We start from the raw sequence: 16,777 nt of genomic DNA, 5'->3' as shown, positions 1-16,777 counted from the left end.
AATTTTTTTCTGTGGGGTTACATAAAAGACAGCCTTTGTCCCATCTATGGCAACTACTCTTCAATAGCTTAAAAATCAAATTGTTAAATCTGTCGATTCAATAAACATGGACCTGTCGATTCGTGTGTGGAATGAAATGGATTATAGTTTTGAGGTTTCTCGAGCAAAGCGTGCTGCTAATATTGAGTGTATGGTATTGTGTCTGTTTGAACATAAAACTCTGTACCTTCCTCTATCCAGGGACATGAGCAATGTGTTTCTTTCATACTTTCTCTGTAACAAGCAACTGAAATCTGTTGTTTCTTTTTGAAACTCACGGTATATTGTGAAAATTAATGGTCCTAAACACTTCCTTCCAAGATCTGTTTGCTAGGCACTCTTCAGTCGCAAAGCTGGTCTCGTATTCCGCAAGCCTGTATTGTTCAGTAACAGACAGCGTGGATCAATTTAGAACGCATTCTGGAACTCAAAGGATGGCGGCATAGACATGGGCTCCAGTTTCTACTGCCTTCTGGGTCTTATGAACGAACAGAACGAGATGGGTTTTATATGATCGTTGTTTGCGGATCCCATTCTTACAGAGGAGATTTTCGGTCTGCGCAATTGTCATAATAAGCGAGTGTAAAACGTGTTCTAAAATTATGCAATACACTGACGCCAGCGATATAGGACAATAATTTTGTGCGTCAGTTAGCGACCGTTATTGAAAACTTAGTGAAAAGTTGTCAGAAATAAGCGTGGGTAGCTTGATAGGGTTTTTGGTAGCTGATGCCTTACTGCTGGGTGTCGGTAGTAACAATAAAGAAACGTGTACGTAGAGGCTATATTACTGAGCTTATGTAAGTTAATCATTCTTTGGCACTGTTAATTTTCTGTTGTCATTTTTGATTGTGGCACAGTGCCAAACCTGTTGACGTACATGTCGTTGTGTGGTGGCTCGTTGTATGGCAAGATTGAATTTGTTCTACATTTGACCTTGCTCTGTTGCTGTGAAAAGGATGTTTTGTGCTTACTTATTTTACTCTTAGAGCTTTAGAGATACAAAAAATGTTTATTTTATTGTAAATGCATCGTATGTTAAATGAGTTTTTGGTGGTAAATAAAGTAATGGTTAAACTGCGCCCCACATTTGCAGAACACCCAGCCGGAACCCACTCCACTTAAATCCCACGCTACAAAATGTCATAGTCTGTGTAGATTCGAAAGTCGATTGTTCAGAATGGGACACTGCAGCCAATTGGCGAATAAAATTCGTGTTCTGCAGCTTTGGCTTTTATGTGTATCTGCAACTGGCTTCGATGTAGACAGACGTTTGACACCTCTGCTATGACCAGTTTGCCTCCCCCCTCCCCCTCCCCACCCCGTTTTTCCCTTTTTACCATTTCCCTGCGCACTAATATGCTATCACAGAGGTCTTTCAGCCTCTGTGTACGGAAGAAAGAACTTACTCGTCGCTAACTGACGGGAAAGTGCTTGAAAATCTGTAGGGGGAGCAATCTTTACTTATGTGCCTTATAGGAACACAACTGACTTCTTTCGTAGACCGCATGAAGTGACTCACAAGCTGATTTTTCACCTTCGGCAGCTCACCGCGTATTGTTGCTGTAGGTTTATGATATTAGCTGCCGGCCGGAGTGGCCGACCGGTTCTAGGCGCTTCAGTCTCGAACCGCGCGACCGCTACGGTCTCAGTTTAGAATCCTGCCTCGGGCATGGATGTGTGTGATGTCCTGAGGTTAGTTAGGTGTAAGTAGTTCTAAGTTCTAGGGAACTGATGACGTCAGACGTTAAGTCCCATAGTGCTCAGAGCCGTTTGAACCATTCTGATATTAGCTCTGTCGATTTTCGTAATTCTTCCTAGCCTGTTGAATGGACCATTCAAGGTGTTCTAGTGAGTGACCATCCTTGTAGTCGCATCCAAGTTGGGAGGTAGGCACAGCCTACAAGATGTTCTAGTGAGTGACCATCCTCGTAGTCGCATCCAAGTTGGGAGGTAGGCACAGCCTACAAGATGTTCTAGTGAGTGACCATCCTCGTAGTCGCATCCAAGTTGGGAGGTAGGCAAAGCCTACAAGATGTTCTAGTGAGTGACCATCCTCGTAGTCGCATCCAAGTTGGGAGGTAGGCACAACCTACAAGATGTTCTAGTGAGTGACCATCCTCGTAGTCGCATCCAAGTTGGGAGGTAGGCACAGCCTACAAGATGTTCTAGTGAGTGACCATCCTCGTAGTCGCATCCAAGTTGGCAGGTAGGCACAGCCTACAAGATGTTCTAGTGAGTGACCAACCTCGTAGTCGCATCCAAGTTGGGAGGTAGGCACAGCCTACAAGATGTTCTAGTGAGTGACCATCCTCGTAGTCACATTCAAGTTGGGAGGTAGGCAAAGCCTACAAGATGTTCTAGTGAGTGACCATCCTTGTAGTCGCATCCAAGTTGGGAGGTAGGCACAGCCTACAAGATGTTCTAGTGAGTGACCATCCTCGTAGTCGCATCCAAGTTGGGAGGTAGGCACAGCCTACAAGATGTTCTAGTGAGTGACCATCCTCGTAGTCACATCCAAGTTGGGAGGTAGACACAGCCTACAAGATGTTCTAGTGAGTGACCAACCTCGTAGTCGCATCCAAGTTGGGAGGTAGGCACAGCCTACAAGATGTTCTAGTGAGTGACCATCCTCGTAGTCGCATCCAAGTTGGGGGGTAGGAACAGCCTACCGCTCACGGTCTTCCGCCGACGTATGCAGAGCTGTTGACGAGCTGGGACAGCCTTTCAACATCCAGATATACACCTAGCATGTAGCCTTTCGGTGTGTGGCGAAGGGTTCTTCTAGTGCCACTACCTTTTACCACGAATGGTACATGGGAAGAAAGATTGTCGGTAAAACTCCGTCTTCTGAATTCCAATTTCTGTAATTTTCTCTTTGTGGCCATTTCGCGAGTGTGTGTGTGAATTCCTATGGGATCAAACTGCCAACGTCATCGATCCCTAGACTTACATACTACTTAAACTAACTTACGATAAGAACAAGACACACACCCATGCCCGAGGGAGAACTCGAACGTCTGGCGGGGCGAGCCGGGCGATCCGTGACATGGCACCTCAAACCGCGCGGCCACTCCGCGCGGTTGGCCATTTCGCGAGACATATGCGGGACGCAGTAATTGTTTACCCGACTCTGCTTGGAATGCACGCTCTTCAAAAGTAACCCACGATGCACAACGCCTCTCCTGTAGCGTCTGCTTCCGGTGTAAGTTGAGCACCTAGCTCTCGCACCTACTAAATTAGTGGTCGTTGAAACTGCAATCAACGGGCCGTATGCGGCCCGAGTCAAATATTCGTGCGGCCAGCGTTTCTAAACTGTAGTTTTTACTAATATAGATGTACTAACCAACAGCCGAATACAAAATTATTAGTTTTTATTTATATATTTACTTGTTTAACCTGATCTGATTGGGGCCTTTAGTCATGCTCTTACATCGGACCAGCATTTCACACATACAATACCATTTCTAAATCCTGGTTTCCTAATAAATAACTATTTTGATATGGCAAATAATATTAAAATGATTTGAGTGTCTGAAATGGCAATGGGAGTAAATAATACTGCCTACGTACTAATAAAGTTAGCGCTGCTGGTACTCACAGAACTACTACAGCTGCTGCCGCTAATAGTGATAATAATAATGATGATGATGATGATGACAGATACAAGAAGATTTTATAGGTGTACATGAAACATTTCTCTTATAGACTGTTTCGGGGGACTGCATCAGCTAACAATACTGGGAAAAGAGGAAAATATGGTTATGACGAAGGATGTACGAGGGTAAAAGTGCATACAGAGAGAATGTCAATCGTTATTGCTGCTTTTAGATAGGCCATTAAATTTCTTCCAAAGTTGGAAAGCCGACCGATGTGGCCGAGCGGTTCTAGGCGCTTCAGTCTGGCACCGCGCGACCGCTACGGTCGTGGTTCGAATCCTGCCTCGGGCATGGATGTGTGTGATGTCCTTAGGTTAGTTAGGTTTAAGTAGTTCTAAGTTCTAGGGGACTGATGACCTCAGATGTTAAGTCCCATAGTGCTCAGAGCCATTTGAACCATTTGAAGCTGGAAATATTATTCATTTCTCTAATACAATGAGTGACGTATTATCGCGAAATGAGGGAAGGAATGGCACGGATGGCATGAAATTTAAATCACCAACTTTCTCCTCAGAGTGTGAAAATATTTTGTTGATACCCATCTACATAGAGAGAAATCATCATTACAATAAAATAATAGAAATCAGACCTCATGCTGAAAGATTTAAGTGTTCGTTTTTCCCGCACGCTATCCGAAAGTAGAATGGTAGAGAAGAAGCTTAAAAATGGTTCGATGAACTCTCTGACAGGCACTTAGCTGTTAATTGTAGAGTACTCATGTAGATGTAGAAGTAAATATAGAGGTTATTCCAGCGTGCGGTTCCCGCTACTAAGAAGGATTTCGAGAAAGTGGCTTAACCGCGGGGTGGGACAGAAACGATTTTACTCTCCTGCAGATTGGCGCTTCTGCCATATTGTTCAGATAAGAGCGTTAAGATCGAGGAAAGGTGTCAACTGACTTTAAGAGCTTTTCTTCTCATTAACAAAGAAATAAATACTTATAGAGACAGTAACATAAGGAACAATCAAATGAAAACGAGACATGGGATCAAGCAAGTAAACTGTTTTTTCGAAAGTAATCGCCATAATTGCTAAGACATTTATTCCGCTGTGAGAGAAGACGGTCAATACCTAAATGAAGAAATGTTTGCAGCTGCCTACAGAACCATGATTGTGCCCAAGCGTGCAACTCTTCTTCCAAAGCATGTTGACGGGCACGAAAGTCTTTCTTCAGCGCTTCAGAAATATGGATAGCGACTGGTGGAGGCTTGGGACGGTATGGTGGATGCTTCCAAACGAACCTCCTGCAGTGTTGTCGAAAACAAGATAACCTTTCCATTTGACTGCAGTGATCCGCTGCTTATTACATTCTGGAACACGGTGCCACAATTAACTCGCTGTGGTATGTGAACACTTTGCAAAAATTGAAGCGCGCTATGAGGTCCAAACGCCTAGGCAGGTTGACGAACGACATCACTCTGTTGCAGGATAATAAAAAGGATAATAAACAATGTTGCTAAGGTTATTTCGACTTCGCTGCAGACGTTTCTTTGGGAAGCCCTTACACATTTTCCATACAGTCCCGATCCCGACCCATGCAGTTTCCAATTTTGAAGCCCTGAAGAAAGACTATCGTGACTGTCGACTTGTTTCAGACAAAAAAGTATTCCCCATGGCAGCGACCACGGTTCCATAAGCAACCAAAAACATTTTTTCACAAAGTAATTGAACGGCGTATCTCACAGCGCGATAATTGTATTAACAATTATGGTGATTACTTTTGCAATAATAGACAGTTAACTTTCTTTTTCCATGTCTCTCGTTTTAATTTGACAACCCCTTATATTTCACGGTTTGATTTATTGTAAGTGACGTAAGTGATTCCTGACACGGGCTAAGTAATGTTGGCTGCTTGCCTCAGTGGCAAAGGGGTAAGTAGTCTTGCCACAGTACTGGCAACTCAACGAACGTGCGCGACTCGTACTGAGCAGTTGCTATGGTAGCTGATAAATGCAGATGTGGAACAGAAGATGCAACAGGTATACTAAAGAGACTCCCTACACCACGCTTGTCCGTCCTCAGCTAGAGTATTGCTCTGCGATATGGGGTCCTTATTAGCCAGAATTTCCGGAGGAAGAAGGGCAGCTCGTTTAGTATTATCCCGAAATAGTGGTGAAGGTGTCACGGACACGATAAGCGAGTTACGGTGGTAATTATTGAAACAAATGCATTTTTCGCTGCGGCGAGGTCTTTTCACGAGATTTCAATCTCCAGCTTTCTTCCACGATCGCGAAAATGTTCAGATGACGCCCGATTACAAAGGGAGAAATGATCGTCCTAGTAAAATAAGAGATATCAGAGCTCACACGGAAAGACTTACGTGTCCGTCTTTCTAGCACGCTGCTCGAGACTGGAACAGTTGGAAAGAGTGTGAAAGTGGTTCGATTAACCCTTTGCAAGACATCTAAGTGTGAATTGCAGACTAATCATGTAGATATAGATGCAGATGGTATAAATGTTGATACAGAAGTAACATGGATTCAGGATAGATGTCATCGTTAAATGCGGTACTTATTTGTAGCAATGAATGTGAATTTGGATTAACGCTGTTTAATGCAAAGCAGGGAGTAGGAGAAAACTGGCATTTAAGTCATTTATCAAATTATTTCAACAGTTCATTTAAATATTAAGTACAGTTACTGTTGGTTGGTCAATTAATTATACACTCACGCAGACGATACAACAACACTTCGCCAGGCCATTACACTGCCACAACTTTGTGGTCACTGAGGGCGGAAGCAATCTGAAACAGCCGACACGATGTGTCCCGAATGGTGCCGACATTTAACGATCAGTACTAGGGGGCCGGCGGCCAACTAACCGTGCCATTTTTCAACTAGTCTATTGGGGTTCCGTAACATACTAAGTTGTGTACCTTACCAATTCGTAAGAAGATCGGTATATATGCGGCACGAGGTGCTTCCGCACAGAGTCAATTTTGGTTCCTGAGCAAACCAGTTTGACCACTGTACTAAATGATTCAATGATGAAACGCGAAGGTCTTTGTTGGATCTTATCTCTTTTATTAATCCAATGTAGTAAGAATCCCAGACTGACGAGCAACACTCAAGAATTGGTGGATCAAGTGCTCTGTTTGTCACTTCTTTCGCGATGAATCACATTTCCTTAAGATTCTCACAGTGAAAGTCTGGCATCAGCATTTCCTACAGTTTGCTCCAACAATGGTCATTTCATTTTTAGGTCACTGCGAAGGGTTACTCCTAGCTATTTCAAGGCAGTTACTGTGTACAGTAATTTATTGCCAATAACGTAATCGGACATTAATGGACTTCTTCGTCTATTCATGAGCAATCCATTTCCTTTATTTACTTTCAGAGTGAACTGTAAGTCACATCCTTACAGCAATCGTCGAGTCTCTACAGGCGTTTCTGCACTTTTGGTTAGCGATTGTAAAATCAAGACATATTTTTTTTTCCAGTCTAAGTCTTTTCAGCAACTGCAGCTGCTATTCAGCACAAAGGTGGCACAGTTCCTACTGAACAATACATTTTGTTTACAGGCATTAGTTTGAAACCTCTTATGGTCAACGTGACAGACCCATTAACGACAGCATAACTATTTTCAAATGATTATAAACGCGCCAACCAACACCTGTTTTCCTCGCCGCAGAGAAACGCACTGCTGGATCAGAGGCTCTGATTAGACTGAGCTCCCGAATAATGTTGTAGTGTGTCTGACATGTCTTACATAACACTGAGGTATTAAGAAGTGAAACCACGTACTACCAAGATATAAGGCCTACTTATTTTCAATTTACAGGTTGCACCGTTGCTTTAGAACTGGAAAAATATCTTTCTCCAAGTGAAGACAATTTTATAGAAGACAAGCTAGAGAGTGTGAAATGATAAGAGTTCCTCTTGCTTCACACTGGAATCATGTATATATTTGATATGTTATTTTTATCTTTATTTGTTTATTTATTTGCAAAGGAGTTTGACAAATTGTCTTAGGATAAACAGTATAGGAAATGACTAAACTGTATTCATTCAAACAGAAAAGACTGTTTAGAGATAACTTTTCCGAGAAAATATCTTTAGCAAAGCGATGCTGACTGAGAGCTTCCTTTACGAAAACCCCAATAATAAAGACAAAAACTTTCAACAAGTAAACATTAGAGCAGCCCGTTCGGCTAGCCGTGCAGTCTAACGCAGTGCTTCCCGAGCGGGAAGACGTGCCGGTCCCGGAACGAAGCCGCCTGGCAGATTAGTGTCGAGGTCCGGTGTGCCGGCCAGCGTCGATGGTTTTTAAGGCGGTTTTCCATCTGCCTCGGCGAATGCGGCCGGGTTCCCCTTATTCCGCCTCAGTTACAATATATCGGGGATTGCTGCGCAAACACTGTCTCCACGTACGCGTACACCATAATTACTCTACCATGGCCGGCCGGTGTGGCCGAGTGGTTCTAGGGGCTACAGTCTGGAACCACACGACCGCTACGGTCGCAGGTTCGAATCCTGCCTTGGTCATGGATGTGTGTGATGTCCTTAGGTTAGTTCGGTTTAAGTAGTTCTATGTTCTAGGGGACTGCTGACCTCAGAAGTTAAGTCCCATAGTGCTCAGAGCCATTTGAACCATTTTGAACCCTACCATGCAAACATTTGGGGTTTAACTCGAGTAGTATTTGGGAATGAGACCGCTTACCGACGTGCAACAAACTGTACACACAATTTCAAACCCATAAGAAATTTTTTCTCGCTGACAACCCCTACAAAATCATGAAAGGATAAATGCTTAACGGTTCTTCATGCAGCAAAAGTACGGCGTAAGTCATGGCGTTAAATTATTGCTTCTTTACTGCCAATTGTATCTGAGACACAGTTTAAAGACAGTATGCACATATCCTGATGAATGCACATATACTAATGAATGAAGGTGAAAAATTATATTATCGTATGACACATAGTTCAAGATATATGACGCCATAAAGAATGATATGGAATGAGACGTTCCTGGGAGGGGGGGCACTGGGAGCCGAACCGCACGACAACCCTAGGTATGGTGTGGGGCGGCGGTGGGGTGAGTGGACTGCTGTAGCCTCTTGTGGGGTTGTGTACTTGTGTATCACTGAGGACTACGGCGGGGACGAAGCCTCTCCGTTGTTTCTAGGTCGCCAGTTCAATACATATATACAGACATTAGAGTAATTCCTCCTTTTACGGATTACGCAAACCGGCCACCATCTGGTCTTCAAGAAACGTGAAGTACAGCGTAGCGCTGTTGTGAAACAGTTCGTACTCTGAACAAATAGAAATCCAATTTCGGGGTAAATTTTTTGTAGTTTTTGTAGACTTTGCGATTTGAGGAGGAAATATAAGGACATGACGAGTCGGTCATAGGCCTGTTCAGCATATTCCTGAAAAACGGTAACCCTGCGAACCTGAAGCATTTTAATAAATTAAAAGCAGAAAACGTCCCATCATTCCGTAAGAACTACTTTTTTGAGAAAGGGAGTTAAATGAATAAATTGTAGTAAAATTAAACTGCAAGATGAAACAGTACTACAACATCATCTAATTCTAGAAGGAGGTTGGTGTTTTCGTTTACTGGTTTCTAGCAGCTGCTGCTGTCATTAGGCGGTTTGCATATGTCGGAAATTAGATAACCATTGTTATATTATCTTCAGATTATCGTGAATTATTTAAACTTAGATAGATTACCCGTAACGTGGAAAAATAAAAGAGTGCTACACTTTAATATATGCGTAAGTCGATGCCTCATCATCATTATTCATGTTTTGTTGTTGTTATCCTCTCGTTCTGATTCTCGTCGTCTGTTCCATTCGACTCCAGCTGTTGTAGTTCTTTCGAAGGATCATATTTTTCGGCAAGCATATTTTGTGATTGTTTCTTGATTCTCTTCCTACCGGTTTTCCTTCACAGAAGTTCTGCATAAATTTGTTACACTGAAATTAATCGAAATCAACACCTCAAAAGTAAAACGTTAATAAGATCCATCATTAGCTATGACATCTTCCACTTGTAACATGTTTACAAAAGCAGAAATTAAAATGAGAATTTTTCGATTCGCCTAGAGGATGTCACTATTGCCAGTTTACAATATGTTAATGTGACATGCTTTTAGTTCATGAGATCGACACACTAAAATTACGCGAAATGTCAAAAAATCGTAAGAGTATTAATTATTGATGTGTGAAGAACGTATTCAACTAAGATCGAAAAACCTGAATGTGCGTTGTAACTGCTAAAATCCTGTCATAACAGGAGTGCAGCGATAAGATAAAGTTAATTATAACGCGCTTCCTAGTCGAACGGGAGAGTTGTACGGTGAATATTGTGCAATAACACACTGTTGTCTGTCTTGGGCTAAGCGCTGATCCAAGGGCACATTTAAGGGTGCATACACAGTGCCATTCTGAGGATAAGCTAGTGGTAGTTAATGGTAGGAAAAAGGATTTAAATGGCGCATGCATGTGAGACGCTGTTTGATTATTGTAAAGTTTCATACCGTCCTTTTGCATTTGGCTGCAATCGAGCGTGAACTGAGATATTAATTTGTATGAAATGATACCATAATTTAGTAAAAGTTCTTTAAGAAATACATGAAAACAGCTTCATTCGTTCTCATTAAGAAACTGCTATCACTTTACACTATTTTCGTACTCAGATTTGGATGTTGAATACAAAAGATCACTATAGTCGACATAATCGTCTTGAGAGAATTCAACAACTGTATACAAGAAGGTAATTAAGATAATTCTTATTTATTGTTCCGTCTCAGTCGTACATTCTTTTTTTTAAATTCTATTACATGTTTCGATAAATCTGTATCATCTTCAGATCTAAGTAATTGCATCAGCAACCCGTCTTGTCCGTTCAGAACAACACTCTGATATGTTGTTCTATGTAGACAAAACGGTTGTTATATAAGTCTCTTCAGAACAACACATCAGTGCACTCTGATATGTTGTTCTGTGTAGACAGGACGGGTTGCTGATGCTATTACTTAGATCTGAAGATGATCCAGAATGATCGAAACATGTAATAGAATTAAAAAAGGATGCAACTGAAGCGGAATAAGAAATTCCAAAGATGCGTGTATGGTTACTGTCGCGTTTGGGATGCGTATTTTATTGCTGACTAGCGGAGAAATCCGGCGTTAACCTGATATTTATTTATAGCTGCGCGTTCAAGCGTGTACCGCGCAGCGTCTGACCTTATGGTTAATGTTTATGAAGTCATATCTTCTCATTTATCTGTCGTACCATGATATAATTTCGTAGATACGTCATGCATGATGCGGTAGTTTTCCACGCATCTCACTGTTTATGGCGTCATATCTTCTGAACTTTGAGCCGTACAATGATATAACATTGTAGATACATTCAGCGGCATATATTGATACCGTTTGCGAAATTTATTGCGAATGAAGTTAGTAGCAAAGAAGCAATGCTTTAAACGTCATACATGATGTGGCAATTTTTCGCACATATCATTCTTTATGGCGTCATATATCTTGAACTATGTATCATACAGTGGATATAATTTTGTACCTTCATTCATTAGTATATGTGCATACAGTCTATAAAAGTGTCTCAAATACAGTTGGCAGTAAAGAAGTAATAATTTAACGTCATAACTCATGCCGTACTTCTACTGCATGAAGAAGCGTTAAGCATTCTCCCTTTCGTGATTTTATAGGGGTTTTCAGCGAGAAAAAATTTCTTAAGGGTTTGAAATTGGGTGTACAGTTTGTTGCAAGTCGCCAAGTGGTCTTATTCCCAAATACTGCGTTAACGAAGTCTGGGAATTCACAAGTCGCGGGCTACACTTCTATTTCACCCCCACCCCTTTGATACGTAGGTGACTCTTACGGCCACAGCGATTGGTGTCTGACAGTGAGGTCTACATGTACCAAGTCTGGTTGATATCGGTCTACTGGTTTAGAAAGAAATGTGAAACACACACGCACGCAGACACACACACACACACACACACACACACACACACACACACACACACACACACATCCATTTTTATAATATGTGTGGATTTGTTTCTGATACTTTCAGCATTCGATAGTCAAAGAAAATCAAAATGCTTGGTAACGGAACACTTACAATATATGTTTGGCTTCTTCACTGAAAACGTGACTGCATACCACCAGCGATGCCTCCTATTTACTTAACAGTATCTTTTTATGTATTCTGTTCTATATATCGTTTCATGAATGTGCTGTCGGCGTCTTTTTTGTGGGACAATGATGGCGGTGTAATTGTTAGTCACTGTAGAAAAGATGGTCTTTGAGTAGGTCTACGCTAAATGTGTAACCAAGTTGGAACAGAATTAAAAAAAGTTACGTGTCTTAAAGTTACAACACTAAAGAAAGCTGTGGAACATTAAGACTCTACATGTCCGATTGTGCGCCACATCTATCAGAGAGGAAAAGTGCAGGAAAATGAAGTCCTAGTTGCTTCGAAATCAATGGCAAATAAATTAAAACAATGATCACAGCTGAGTGGAAGAAAAGTAGTAAGTGTTTGTTTTCATAGCAAAATATTTCAGTGGACGTCGCAGCTCTCCAGCGTTATATAGACAACAAGATAACTAAAAAGCTTTTCGGGTTTAGAGTGGGAATATTTATCTGTGAGACAAAGTGCTCTTTTAGTAAATTTTTATACTGTAACATTGGACTTAACTTATAGAGTATAATAAGTACTAATCACTATTTTTGTCCGTCACTCTACTAATCACCATCGCATATGCCATTGATGTTATTATGGTTATTTGCCAACATGTGAAATAACACACATGATGCTGCAATTCAGTAACTTAGTAGTTCGTAAACTTGATTTTAATATTCGTAAGTAATCACCATCGCATATGCCATTGATGTTATTATGGTTATTTGCCAACATGTGAAATAGCACACATGATGCTGCAATTCAGTAACTTAGTAGTTCGTAAACTTGATTTTAATATTCGTAAGTATCTTTAGAGATAGGTCATATCACAGCTGACAGGCGATGTTTTTACTAGGATCCTCAGACTAAAAATTGCAAATGAGCCATTACTCCATCTGCTGAGCGGGTATGTAGTCTAATGCGGTAGGGGAAGGGGAATTAGGCTACGGAGGATTTAACGGGACTCTTCCAATCATAGCTGGGCCTTTTGAAATGTGTGACGAGCGGTGTTATCACGGAGAGATATCGGTGCCACAGATAAACGTGAAATATTTACTCTGGTCAAAACAAGTACGGAGTCTGACGGGGTATCACATGCTGTATGAAGATACCTTTTAATACAGACTGATACATACAGGATGTTTCAAAATCTTTGCATCAAACGTCTAGGATAACAACTTTTTTTAGAGACACAATGTTCGCGGACTCTTCCCGGCGACGCAAGGAGCTCTTTTCTAAATGGTTGTGTCCCTGAGAGGCGGCACGGTGTAAGCACTATGCTTTGTTCGTATGCAGTGTATGTCAGCTATAATCCAATCATCCCCACGTGAAAGGGAGTAGGCCGTCTGCTAAAATATCTTCCTCTGCTTACCGACTTTCATTACTAAGGTGAAAATCACACTATCAGTTTACTGGGGTACGAGTAGATGGTACGCAGATGCAGCACATCTTGTTGGTAGACCCTGCCGTCTCAGTGAAATCTCGCCGTCCAAGGCTCATCAAATTCAATAAAAAGACACGTGACTACAATATCATTGTCAAAAATGGGATTAGTCAACATACGCGCGTACCTGGGTGTAACATTTTATAAGGATATGGAGTGAGGTTATTACATAGACTCAGTGGTAAGACTTCAGTATTTGCCTTGCTCCTTCTCTAATTTTCTTTTTCTGTGCTTTTTTCATGCAATATATTTGGTGTTTGCATAAATACATTTGTTACATTATTACTCCTTTCGTCATGTCCACACAAATCTCATGTACTGAGATGCCAATGTTGTTGCTTAATTTGAACTGACATAACTATATATTTTTAAAACTATTTTATCATAATTTTTTGTTTGGAATCTCCTGTCCGACAAGTTTTATCATCTGTTCTGCAAATAAATATTCTCGTTCTTATATAATCACATATACCATATATACGTTAATTGAATTCTTCCTTGATGCTTGGCGGAACAGAACAACCATTATAAAAAGAAAACAAGGAAGTCTTCCCTAGTTTGTTATTAATGCACTCTCTCTAATAATGTAGGATCGCTAACGTCGGGTACTATCATATTATCGATAAGGGAATGAAGCTACTTTAACACTAATAACATCGATTTTAAAATGTTGAAATAATAATTCGGGAAAGCAGAACTGTAAATGACAGCTCACCTTTTTCATTAAGCTGGTAGTGAAACAAACACAAAATAGTAACTATTACTAGGCTCGTACGTCCGCTAGCGATGATCAGACAAAAAGTGAGTGAAATGCAGTATCAGGAGATCGTGTCACCCCTTCGTAACACCTCAACCGGATGTCGTAACAAAGATACGAGCTTTAAAGAAGATGAGTAATCGACATCTAAATGCAGTACAGATCATCTAAAACGTGGCTATGAGTGAAAAGTTCTCTACAGGAAATGCTTTCCGTCTGGTTTTAGCCTGGATGTTAATAATTGGTGCCGCCTGGAATTCTAAAGTGGCTTAAGACTGTCACATGCTGTATGATGTTCTTTTTTGGTAATATATAGTCAACTGATAAAATAAATTCAGTTGATATCTTGAAAATTAATAATTACGGTTACGTGTTAATTATAAATTTTAAGCCACGTTTCCAATTTTAATTTATCTTTAATTTATCTGTATACCTTTCCAACAGATATCGGCGGTAAATGATTCCTCTGTGTGGCTTTTCTTGTACCGTACGAGTTCTTTTGCAGGCTTCGGTCATTGAGACGGTGCGTCCCCTTCTTCTCCGTTCTCACACGCCTGTCAGACCGCGAGAAGCTCCTGAAGAGAAGGTCATACTATGTGCGTGTGCAAGTGGGGAACACCTACAAAAGCTTATCCCGCGGTTTCAAAGCCGTGCCGATTGAAGCTGCTCGAAACCAAACTATGAGGGCTGCTCGGCAATTAAGGTCAGATTCGATCGCGAAATGATAACCACAATGAAAATCAAAAATGGTTTATTTGCAACCTTTAGCTACACCTTCCAGCTATTTCTCTACATAGTCGTCGCTCCGACTTAGACACTTGTCGTAACGTTTTACCAACTTTCCAGTACCTTCGTCACAGAAGACACCCGCCCATGCTTTCCATCAGTTCTCTATGTTGGTCTGCAACTCGTCGTCTGTGCTAAAATGTTGTCTTTACAGCCAGTGGTTCACGTGAATAAAGATGAAACTCAGAGGGAGCCAAGCCTTCGTGGTATGGTGGGTGGTTAAACAGTTCCCGCCGAAAACACTGTAGGAGCGCCTTCATTGCCCTTGCTTTGTGCGGCCGAGAATTATCGTGAAGAAAGAACTGTATGACAGTTATATTATATGGGCTGCATTAAATCGGGCGAAATCTCTAACAGGCAGTCATATCGGGTGGTTATACTTAAAGTCCAACTACTCGCGAAAATTCAGTGTGGTCTGTAATTATCACGTGGCAGCGTAACTCGGTAGATACGCTAATGTGTTAATGTGAACCGATTTACGCGGTCCCAGTTTTGGCCACCAGTTGCAGATCTGGCGCTGTGAATGCAAGAATGACGTACAGAAATGTTTCCATATTTAACGAATTAGAAGCGGGACGTCGACAGAAAAGGTCAAATAAATGAGAAAGGCATAATGTTGATTTTATTATTAACAGCTGCTTACACAATTTGATCAGTACGAGCACTGGAGACGACGACGAGATCCTTCCTCCGTAAAGCGACGTGATCAACAGGTGCTCGCAGCAGTTCCGGTGGAATCTGGGAATCTGAGCCACGTGTTCCTCGATACTGGCCTTCAGATCAGGTAGAGATCAAACGCGTCCCTAGTAAACGCTTTCTGTCAGACATCCCCAACGCCAAAAGTCACATGGAATCAGCCCAGGCGATCTTGCAGACCATACATCTGGAAAACCTCTGAAGATAACACGCTTTTGGAAGGTTGCATTAAGCAGATCTTTCGCTGGGTGAACTCCATGAGGTGTTGCCCCATCCTGCATCAAGAACACTGGTTTCCACACAGCTGCACTCTTCCAGAGCAGGAATCACACTCTGCAAAAAGGAAGTCTCGATAGCATGCAGACGTCACGGCACACCTGACAGGCCCTCTGAGTGTATTCTCTTCAGAGAATAGCAGACCGAGAATAAAGGTACTTGTGACAGTCACATACGGCGAGTGAAATGGCTCTTCATGTGCAACATGCTACATCTACATCTACATTTATACTCCGCAAGCCACACAACGGTGTGTGGCGGAGGGCACTTTACGTGCCACTGTCATTACCTCCCTTTTCTGTTCCAGTCGCGTATGGTTCGAGGGAAGAACGACTGTCTGAAAGCCTCCGTGCGCGCTCGAATCTCTCTAATTTTACATTCGTGATCTCCTCGGGAGGTATAAGTTGGGGGAAGCAATATATTCGATACCTCATCCAGAAACGCACCCTCTCGAAACCTGGCGAGCAAGCTACACCGCGATGCAGAGCGCCTCTCTTGCAGAGTCTGCCACTTGAGTTTGCTAAACATCTCCGTAACGCTATCACGGTTACCAAATAACCCTGTGACGAAACGCGCCGCTCTTCTTTGGATCTTCTCTATCTCCTCCGTCAACCCGATCTGGTACGGATCCCACACTGTTGAGCAATACTCAAGTATAGGTCGAACGAGTGCTTTGTAAGCCACCTCCTTTGTTGATGGACTACATTTTCTAAGGACTCTCCCAATGAATCTCAACCTGGTACCCGCCTTACCAACAATTAATTTTATATGATCATTCCACTTCAAATCGTTCCGCACGCATAATCCCAGATATTTTACAGAATTAACTGCTACCAGTGTTTGTTCCGCTATCATATAATCATACAATAAAGGATCCTTCTTTCTATGTATTCGCAATACATTACATTTGTCTACGTTAAGGGTCAGTTGCCACTCCCTGCACCAAGTGCCTATCCGCTGCA

The sequence above is a fragment of the Schistocerca piceifrons genome, chromosome 2, assembly GCF_021461385.2.
Source record: "Schistocerca piceifrons isolate TAMUIC-IGC-003096 chromosome 2, iqSchPice1.1, whole genome shotgun sequence".
In the NCBI taxonomy this organism is placed as follows: domain Eukaryota; kingdom Metazoa; phylum Arthropoda; class Insecta; order Orthoptera; family Acrididae; genus Schistocerca; species Schistocerca piceifrons.
Note: the sequence above shows the minus strand (reverse complement) of the source record.